The sequence below is a fragment of the Aspergillus mulundensis genome (genome assembly GCF_003369625.1).
Source record: "Aspergillus mulundensis strain DSM 5745 chromosome Unknown scaffold_3, whole genome shotgun sequence".
In the NCBI taxonomy this organism is placed as follows: Eukaryota; Fungi; Ascomycota; class Eurotiomycetes; order Eurotiales; family Aspergillaceae; genus Aspergillus; species Aspergillus mulundensis.
In genome coordinates, this window is record NW_020797891.1 from 1,834,218 (window position 1) to 1,843,218 (window position 9,001).

Here is a 9,001-nt window from a genome sequence, read left to right on the forward strand (position 1 = left end):
ATATAAATATAGCTATAAGCAGGATTTTTAATAAATTTTATATTATTTATTTTAATAATATTTTTATTTTTTTTTAAAATAAAAAAGAAACATATATACCATGTTTAAAAAGTTCTTAATTAATTAAAAAGGCATAATTTATATGCAAAATTCTTAAAATATAGTTTTTATTAAAAAAGGTAAAGTTTTTAGGCTTTATTATTAAATAAAAAAAATATTTATTAATCTAGACTATAACTAGATTATTATTAATTAGCTAAAACTAATATTATTTTATAAGTTATAAGATTTTTTAGGCTTTATAAATTATTTTTAATATTTTATTTTTAATTACGCTAAAGTAACGCGTTTAATAACCTAGCTTTTAATAAAAATAGTAAAAAAATTATAAAAATAGGCTATTTTTATTTTTTTATTAATATAAAAAATATATTTAAAAAAATTAAATTAAACTTTACTGGGCTGCTAGTACTATAATACTTTAATTTTTTTTAAAAAAATTTATTATTATTAATATGTTAAAATTTATTATTACTAGAATTATTATATAGCTAAAGTAAAAAAAGTTACTTAATAAAAAATAGGACTAGTAACACCCCGTGGCCTTCTATTTTTATTAATTATATAAACCTAAGCTTTATTATAAAATTTATAATTAAAAATTACTTATAGTAATTAAGTACTTTAAAAAATAATATTATTATTTTAAGGGCTTTTTATATTTTATATATATATATAGTATAATTATAATAACCTATATTATTTTTTTATAATAAAGGTTTTAAATTAAAGGCAGGTATAATAGGTAAAATTACTTATAATTTATAATTTTAAGATTAAGTATAAACTAAGCAAGTATAATTTAGTAAATATATTATTATAATAATTAAATTATATAATAAAAAATAAAAAGTATTAAGTTAAAATACTTTTTACCTTATAAAAAAAGTTAAGTTTATTCCCTTAATAAACTATTATTAAAATAATATTAAAAAACCTAGCTATCCCTCCGCGTGGTTAAGCTTGTAAGTACTTAAAACCTTTAAATTTTAAAATATTTATTATAAAAATAGTAAATAAAAAAAACTATTAAATTAATTATAAATACCCTTTAATAATAATTAATTATAACTTAATAAAAAAATACTTTTGCTAGTTAATTATAATAATAACTTAAAAATATAATTTTTATTAATTTAAAATAAGCTTTTTTTATTACTAAATAACGCAAGAAAAAAGAACTTTTTTTATAAAAGTATTATTTATATACCTTCCATGCCTGCGTTATAATATAAGATTATAAAATAATATTATAATAATTTTTATATAAGCTACTTTAGTTATAAAAGGACTATTAAACTACTTACCTATAAGTTTTAGTAAAAAAAAGTTTAATAAAAATACGTGTGTATATATTAAAAAATATTTCTTATATTAAAAATTTAAGGTTTTAAGATAGCTACCTTAAAAAAGTTTAATATTTTTTTTAATATTAAATATATTATAAAAAATATTTTTATAAACTTTATTATTAGCCTACCTTTATTAAAGTATAAAGGGCGTGTTTATAATATAATTTTAGTAATTATAAATTAATTTAATAAAAAAGTAAAATATTTTTTTATTATTAATAAAATTACTATAAAAAAGTTAGCTAATTTATTTATTAAAAAAATTATATATAATATAGGGTTGCCCCGGAGCATAGTAATAAATTAAGATTTACTTTTTATTTTAAGATATTAAATAGCCTTTTATTAAGTACTATGTATTAAATAATAACTTAGTATAATATACTATTTTTAATTAAATAATTAAACTAAGCACTAAAACTAAATACTTAAGGTATATTTACACGTGTATTATAATTACTAGTAAAATAATTAAATATTATACTTACTACTAGCATGCTTTACCTATAATAATTTAAAAAATAACTTAATTAATTATACTTTGCTTATAATAAGCCGTGGGCAGGAATTAATAATTTTTAGGCTTAAAAACTTAAAAAATTAATATTTTATTTTTTTATTAAAAAGTGCTTACACCATTTAAAATAGCTTTATAAAAATTTATAAAATTATATAAATAAAATATAAAAAAAGCAAGCGCTTTATTATAATTAAAAATATTATTTAATAAAATTTAAGGTTAAAAATAATATTTTAGTGTTTCTTAAAAATATTAAGTTAATATATTTAAGTAAGAAACTTAACCTAAAGTATAATAAACCCTTTAAAATTAGATTTATTATTAAAAAGTAGGTGTATTAGCTCTAGCTTACTAATATATATATAATTAATTAAAAATTTATTTAGTGTTTTATATTTTTTAAAGCTATTTATATAGTAAGATAAGCTTAAAAAAAGTAATTATTAATTATTAAGTTAGTTAATAAAAAAAAGAATAAAAAGTTAAGGTTATTTTTAAAAAATAATATATTTATAAATATAATAAATTTTTTATTAAGTTAAAGGGCTAGCCTAGCTATAAAAATTTATAAAAACTACTTTTTAATTTTAAGCATGCATAAAAAGCCCTAGTAAATTATAAAAAACTAGTTATAATAATACTAGTTTATTATTAATTTAAAAAAAGGTAATAATTTTACTAAATTAAATACCTTTTTTTACTAAGTTTTAAGGTTTAATAAACTACTAGTATTATTAAAAAATTATTAAATTATTATTTAAATATTACTAGTTACCTATAGCTTTAAAAAGGGGTGTAAATTTTTTTATTTTATAAGATTTTAAAATTATACCTAAGGCTATAAGTAAAGTAGTTATTTTTTTTATTTTTTTATAAAATTTTAAAATTTAATAAATTATAGCTAGACCGCCGCCGGCTTGGTATTAAAACTTATTTTAAATTATAATTTAAAATAAAAACTATGTTTATATTAAAGTCAAAGTATTAAAAAAAATCTTTTATTTTTCTTAAAAAAATAATAATAACTAGTTACGCGGCAAGGCTATAATAAAAATTTATTATTTAATATTAAAAGTAAAAGCAAGGGCCTTTGCTAGTATTTTTTTTATACTTAGTATTTTTTAAAAGGCGCGATAAGCTTGTTTTTTAAAAAAATATTAAAAAACTAGTAAATATTCTAGCTATTATTAAAATAAGCCGGGGGCTATTTAAAAGCAAGCTAGAAGCTTTATATAAGCTTTTAAATAGCTAAAGCTAATATTAACATGGCCTGGACCATAGTGCTTATTTTTTTATAAGCCTTAATTACTAGCTTAACTTAATAATAAATATATTTATTAGGGTTAAAGGGATTTATTTATTATAAAAATATAATATTTACTTTTATATAAAAAGGTAATAGGAAATAGCTGCCCTTATTAATAATATAGTAAAAGTAATTATACCTAATAACTAAATAAATATATTAATTAAGGTTATTAATTAACCTATTATTTTTACATGCCTAGATATATTTCGCGCACTATAAGTAAACTTATTTTTTATTAGCTAATATTTATACTAAAGCTATTTTACTAGCAGACTAGTTAAAAATAAGGTATACTTATAAAAAAAGGCTAGAAGCTAAAAAAGTGTAAAAGGATAAAGGCGGTAGCATAAAATTTATAATAAAAATATTAATAATAATAGTAGCTAGCACAGCGCAAGGCAAAGCAAGAAAAAATAAGCTAGTAAAAGCAGGGGCTATAATTAGGTAATAAAGTAGCTACTTTTAAATTAAAAGTTAGTATATTTAGTAAAGCGCTGGCAAAGCGCCACTAGTTAGTAATTATTAAAGTAAAAATAATTTATTAAATTAGTACCTATATTTTTATTATATATTTTAAAGGCTTTTATTAAATATTAGTTATACTAGCTATTACTATTATTATTACTACCTAAAAACTAATTAAAATTAATATTATTAAACCTAAAAAGAGACACACGTAATAAGGAAATTAGGGATAATAAGGGCTTTTAAAGTTAGTAAAAAATATTATATTAAAATGGTTTTATGATTATATTAAAAAAATACAAGGGGCAGGGGCAGGGACTTTTTAAATTATTATAGTTATAGCTAAATATTTTTTTTTATTTTTTTTAAAGTAAGGGCAGCGCCTAAAGAAACTTTATACTTAGCTATAATAAAAAAGGGGTAATTTTTATTTAGTAAAAATTAATAAGTTTAAAAGTTTATAAAATTATAAATTATATTATAATTTATACTTTTATACCAGGTATTGTTAAAGCGCTGCCTTTCCCCTTTTAATTATAAATAAATATTATATTTTATTTAAAGCGTTATAAATAATAAGAATAAGATATTAATTTTAATATATTAAATAATACTTTAATAAAATTAAGAATATTAATAATAAAGCTATATATAATATTAATATTAATAATAATAGTGGTATTTTATTATTATTATTTTTGAATTTAGCAGCGGGTCGCGGATAACCCTTTAATTAAAAAAAATTATTAGGGCTAATATTTTTTTATTTAATATTACTAAAGCTAACTTACTATTAATTTAAAATTAATACCTTAGGTAACTTAAGCTTTAGCCTTAGGCTATTAAGGCTTAATATATTTTATTATTATATTAGGTTATATAACTTAACTAAGTTATTATTATTTAAAGTTTTAGCTACTAGTTAAGTAAGGCTAGGGTAGGCCCTAAGTATAGGCCTAAGTAAGGACTTATATATAAAGTATTTTAAACTTATATTTATTTTTTAATTAAAAATAATTTAAGTATAACTTAAAGGTTTATAAAGGTGGCCTTAAGGCCAGCCTTTTTTTTAAATTTTTAAGTAACTTTTTTAGTATTATCTAGCGGGGTTTAAAATACTTTATTTTTATTAGTTAAATTTCTTTGTTAATATTTTTATTATTAGTAGAGATTTTCAAGACTTGTTGGTCTTACAAAAATTATATTTAGTATTACCTGCAGTTTCTTAATAATTTTTTTATTATTTTTATTTATTTACCCTTAAGCAGGCATTTTATATTTTAATATTTTTTTATATAATTTAAGATTTAATAATAAAAATACCCTTGGGGTTTTTTAGTTAAAATTTTATAAATTTTTTAAGTATATTAATTAATTATTAAATTAAAAATTATAATTATTTTTTAAAGTATTATTTACTAGCCCTTAAAATTAAGTTTATTACCTAGTTATTATATAAAATAAGTTTTTTTTAAAAAAAAAGTAATTAAAATTATAAAGCATGTTTGTCAATGTTGGCCGCCCAACGGCATATAATACTGCTGTCGGGCACCGCCCTAACCCCTTTTTTATTAGGAATATAGCTAGCCTTTTAGGAGATAATTAGTAATCTTATAAACCCTTTAGATTGTGTATTTATAATAATAGTAGCATGTCCTTTAACATAACCAGTTAAGTAAATAACTTAATAACTTAATTAGGTACTTTAGTTAAAATTAGGCTAAAAAGTACTAATTAAGTAATTTCTTGGCGTTCGGGAGGCCTAATAGCACTTTTTTTAAATTTTTACTTTTAAATATTTACTTTATTATTTACTTATTTATTTACTTATTTTTTATTAAGCTATATAACTAATTAAACTCCCAAGCTTTTAAAAATTATTTATATATATTAATTAGCGAGCTATTACTAGCTAGCAAGCTCCTTTTTCTTAAACCCCCCCTTTTTTAACCAGCTAATAAATTCTAATAATCTTGCTTTTTTAATTTTTTTTATAACTTGTTTTTTGTCACACCCACGGATGCCAAGCCCTGATAAGATAAGAAAACTAATAAGATAAGAATTATGGTAATATTAACCCGCCATGTATTAATAATAATATTATTATTTTAATAATATATTTAAGGCTAACGCCCTAGTAAAAATTAATTAGTTAAAAATTAATTTTTATATATTTTAGGCCTTAAAATTTAATATTAATTTTTTATTAAATAGCCTTTTTAATACTTTATTTTATACCTAGTTAGCTTACTTAAGGTTTTTATAATTTTAACTTTTTTATTTATTAACCACTTATAAAATATATATTATATTATTAATATATTCACGCCTTATTTTTAAATAAAACTATTTTAATAATTTATTATTATTAAAATTATTAAAAGTACTATTATAAAAAAATTATTAAAATACTTATAAAATGCTAGTAACCTAATAACTATAAAATATAAAAAAATATATTAAGTATTTAAAAAATTAATTAATTAAATATAAAATATCTTTAAAATAATATTAATACTAGAATAATTTACTAAAAAATTATAATTAAATTAAAAATAAAAATATATTTAAGTATAATTTTAATTTTAGCCTATAGTAATATTTTAATTAGCTTAATACTTTAAAATTAAACTTTAAAAAACACCTAAAAATATAGATTAAATTAATAGTAAATTTTAAAAGCTTTAACTATAATAAAGTTAGTATATAAAAATAACTAAATTTAATATATTAATAAATTAAAGGGTATAAATAAAAAATATTAAGATTTTTTTTAAAAATATTTTAAAAAATAAACTACTATAATTTTAAAAAGTTTAATAATTAATTTACTAAATACTATAGTTAAACTAAAGTTAACTTATTTAAAAAGAAACCAAGATTTTAGGGATTTTACTAATTATTTAACTACTTTAAAATAGTATTTTTTAAAAAATAATAAAAAATATAAATTTAATACTATTTTAGCAAGCTTTTACCTTTACTTTAAAATAAAATTTATAATTTTAATAATATAAAACTCCTAAATACTAAAAAATATTTAATTTAACTTACTTTATAATATTAATTTTATATATTATATTTATAACCCTGTATTACCTTATATTATAATAAATAATTAAAACCTACTAAATAAAAAGAAAATATTATTAATTTAAAAAAAATTAACATAAATTTACTCGTGGCAAAAAAACCTAAAAAAAGTTATTTTATTAAATAAACTTTTAAAAAAAGTTATAATAAAATACTTATAAAATAAACTTTTAGTATAATAAAACCCTTTTAAAGCTATACTAAAATAATATTAAATTAAAATTAGTTAAAATTAACTTTTATAACATGTTTTAAGTATAAAAAACCTAGTTATATTATACTTAATTATATAAAATTATTATAAAACCTTCACTTTTAATTAATAAATTTTAATTATATTATAAAAGTTTACAAGGTAGTAGTTAAAAATTTTTAAAATAAAAAATATTATAAAAAAAGCAAGATAATTAGTAAAAAGGTAAGTATATAAATTAAAATAAAAGTAAAATATATAAAAAAAATAAAAAAAATTAAAATAAAGTCTTATGCCCTAGCTTAATATTTAAAAATAAAAATAAATAAGTATTTTTAAATAAAAATAATAATAAAAGCTTTATAAAATAAAATTAAAATTAAAGTAAATTTAAATACTAGAGTAAAGGTAAATATAGTAAGTATAAAATTTATTAAGCATGCTTATTTAAATTAAGTAAAACTTTTTTATTTTATTTTAAAAAAATATAGCAGTTAGCAAGATAATTTAAAAAAGTATAAAAAGTATTTATTAAGATTACTAATTTTAAGGGTACTATAAAAATATTTAAATAGCCTTATATAAAAATAAATTAAATTAAAATTAAATACTTAATTATTTTTTTATTATAACTATCCAAGCCATGTATATTTATATAATAATAAATTAATAATAATTTAGTAATAAAGCAGTAAACCACTAAATTTTTAAATAATATAAGTTTATAAAGGCTTGCAGGAATTAAGCTTATATATTTATTATTATTTTTTTATTTAAAAAAGTTTATAATAATAATAAGTTAAATTAAATAAATAATTTGCTACCTAAACTTAATATATTTTAAAATATATTTTTCTTACACGGTATAAAAATAATATCTTTAAAGTTAATACTTATATATAATATTATAATAATAAATAGCTAGTTACCTTTTTATAAGCTAATCTATTTTTTTTATTAAATTAGCCATGTTATACTAGTATATTAATAAAAATATTTAATATAATTATATTAAACCTTTTAAAAGTCCTGCCGGAGCACCTATTTTTTTATACCTAAAAAAAAATAAAGGCTTATAATTATATATTAACTATTAAGAGTTAAATAAAATAATAATTAAAAATTAATATTCTTTACTTTTTATTTTAAAAATTTTTAACTAAATCTTAGGAGTAACTTATTATACTAAAATTAACTTAAAAAATACTTATTACTATATTTAGGTTCGCGAAGAAGACTAGTAAAAATAGCTTTTTAATATTATTATAATTACTATAAGTATATTATTATACCTTTTAGTTTAACTAATACTCCTGCCACTTTTTAAAGTTATATTTATTTTATAGTTTATAATATTTTGGACTAAATTTATATTATTTATTTTAATAATATTTTTTTAAATTAATTTTAAGTAATATATTAAGTATATTAAACAAGTTTTTAAATATTTACGCAAAGCTAAATTATTTACTAATTTAAAAAATATATTTTTTAAGAAAGAGGTAAAATTCCTAGGTTTTATAGTTAATTAAAATAGTATTAAAATAAACCTGGAATAAGTAATTATTATAACCTTATAAAAAAAACCTTATTTTTATAAAGCCTTATAATTTTTTTAGGTTTTATTAATTTTTATTATTATTCTATTTATAATTTTGCACGAACTACCTTGCTATTAACTAGTTTAATAAAAAATATAATATAAAAAGAAAATTAGGCCCTTGTAATTTTAAAAGTATAAAAAGCTAGTATTTTAATTTCTTTTTAATATTTTTATAAAAGCCCTATTATTATATTATTTTAATTTTATTTAAAAAAATAGTTAAAAGTAAATACTAGTAATAAGGGGATAGCTAGAATTTATTTTTAATTAAATAATATAAAAAAATATTATTTAGTTATATTTTAGTCTTATAAATTTATTAAAGTAAAAATTAATTAGTTAATCCTAAATAAAAAGCTATTTACTATTATTTAGTTATTTTATTATTAAAGGCAATATTTTAAAG